This window comes from Echinops telfairi, unplaced genomic scaffold (genome assembly GCF_000313985.2).
Source record: "Echinops telfairi isolate 266 unplaced genomic scaffold, ASM31398v2 ScPeMD7_7468;HRSCAF=8506_0, whole genome shotgun sequence".
NCBI lineage: Eukaryota > Metazoa > Chordata > Mammalia > Afrosoricida > Tenrecidae > Echinops > Echinops telfairi.
The window spans coordinates 93,855,840-93,858,235 of record NW_022111369.1 but is presented as its reverse complement, the minus strand read 5'-3'; the positions used below and the strand labels follow the sequence as shown (position 1 = coordinate 93,858,235).

The 2,396-nt window shown below is 38.9% G+C and overlaps 1 protein-coding gene across 1 annotated transcript in view; it reads left to right on the top strand.

Moving 5' to 3' along the window:
• Positions 1-1,833: 1,833 nt before the first annotated feature.
• The window catches only part of STIM2 (stromal interaction molecule 2), a 78,186-nt gene continuing 77,623 nt past the window's right edge, over positions 1,834-2,396 (top strand). Inside the window, exon 1 of the mRNA XM_045284127.1 lies at positions 1,834-1,850. The gene's annotated coding sequence lies outside the window, so the exon portion shown is untranslated. The remainder of the gene's footprint in view (positions 1,851-2,396) is intronic.

The window sequence follows — 2,396 nt, the reverse complement described above, 5'->3', positions numbered from 1 at the left end:
TCTGTGGGATGCTGCAGCAGTTTGCCGAACCCAGAGACATGAGGGAATGTACTCAAGGGTGTGGGGGTATGGAGCAGAATTGCAAGAGTGGGATTTACGAGATTTCTTTAATCTCCAACTCCTTGGGTGTAGTTTGGTATTAATTCTTACAAAGGAAATGATTCCCACACTATAGAATTAAAAGTCTATATTAATTTTAGATGGTAATCTCAGGGACAATAGAATTCTCATTGTATTTATTCACTTTTCACCCCATTTTCCTAGGAACAGGTAATATTTTTTACCTATATGTTTTTTTATAACCTTTTTTTTTTTTGGATTTACCTTCTTTTGGATACTTGAAGTCTTTAACTTTATTAAGCACATCCTCTGGCATATATCTGTAAAGTGCTGTGGCTTTTCTGAAATGATTCTGTAGCTTGAAGGTCACTGCTATGCTGTGTAAGTAGATTAGTTAGGTCTGCTTACTGAGCTATATTGACCCTAAACCACAGAACTGTACTTCTGGGTTCTCCGTGTTCATGTGGTGAAGAAAATCCCCTAGGGCCTTTTTTTTTTTTTTTTTTTTTTGGTATCACACAAGTAAAACAGGTGCCATTTGTTTCAACTGACTGGATCATTTCCAAGACAGACTTCCTTTTTTCTCCAATATAATTACCTTCAGTGTAGAATTTCTTCCTAACTCCTGGGTCTCTGTTGGAGATAGGGGCAGTTTCTGAGCTTCTTGGTTGTAATGAAGGCTTCATAGATCATTGTGCTCAAGGGTTTAGTCACAGAGAGAAAGTGGGATGGGCAGAAGGCCTTAGGGCTTGGAGGCAGGCAACCTTATAATAAAAATTAAAAGATTCATTGAGAAAAGCAGAATACATGTGTTAGACTAGACCTTTTAGATAAGGCTTTCCAGAGTGTGTTGGGCCAGATTTTTATTCTCATCCATTGCATTATTAGTATTGCAAAACAAGTAACATTTTGCTGAAAATCATCCAACGACGGTTGCAGCAGTACATTGGTAGGCAGCTGTCAGAGGTTCAGGCTGTATTTAGAAAGAGAATGGGGAACAAGGGATATATCATTGCTGATGTCAGGTGTTTCTTGGCTGAAAGCAGATAATATGAGAAAGATGTTTATTTGTGTTTCATTGACTATGCAAAGGTTTTCAACTGTGTGGACCATAATAAGCTACAGGGATCCTTGAGAAGAATAAGAATTTTAGAACACTATCGTGCTCATGTGGAATCTGTACGTGGATCAAGAGGCAGTTTTGCAAACAAGGAAATACGGCATGACTTAAAATCAGGGTTCTGTCTTCTCACCATATTTATTCAATCTGTATGCTAGAAGCTGGTTTTTATGAAGAAGATTGTGGCGTCAGGATTGGAGGAAGGCTTATTAACAGCCCTTGGTATGTAGATATCACAACCTTGCTCCCTGAAAAGAAGGATGTTGTGAAGCTCTTGCTGATGAAGATCAATGATTGCCGCCTTCAGTATGGAATAGAACTCAATGTGAAAAAAACCAGAATCCTTATAACTGGACCAATATGTAGCATTATGATAAATTGAGCAAAGATTGAATTTGTGAAAACTTCCTTCTGCCTTGGATCCACAATCTGCTCATGGAAGCAACGGTTGAGAGCTCAAACGATGTATTCCATTAGGCGAATCTGCTGAACAAGGCCTCTTTAAGGTGTTGAAAAGCAAAGATGTTACTTTGAGAACTACGGTGTCCCTGTGGCACAAGCTATGGTATTTTCAGTTATCTCATATGTGTCTGAAAGTTTGACCCTGAATAAGGAAGACTGAAGGAGAATCACTGCATTTAAATTGTGGTGCTGATAAAGAATATTGAAGGTACTGTGTACTCCAAAACAACAAACAAATAAATGTTGGAAGAAGTACATCCAGAATGCTCCTTAGAAGCATTTTTATTGAGACTGCATCTCACATGCTTTGGATATATTAGGAGAGGCCAATTACTAGAGAAGGACATTATGCTTGGTAACATAGAGGGCAGCATAAAAAGAGGAAGACCAAAAAGAGGATGGATTGACAAGTGGCAGCAACAATTGGCTTAAACATAAGAACATATGTGAGGATGGCTCAGGACCGGGCAGTATTTTGTTCTGCTGTACATTTACTTGCTGTGAGTCGGAACTGACTCAATGGCACCTAGCAACACCAGCCTGTTATGAACAGTCTATAAGATGAGTGCTTTCATCATATGGTATCTTATCCTTTCCAACATCGTCAAATTGCTGTTGTTTTGGTTGGGTGTCCTTGAGCCAGTTCCACTTCATAGTAACCCTCTGAAAAATAGAAGAAAACACTTGCCCAGTCTTACAATTGTTTGCTATCTTCACAATTGTTCAAACCCTGTCAATCCATCTTCTGGACAGT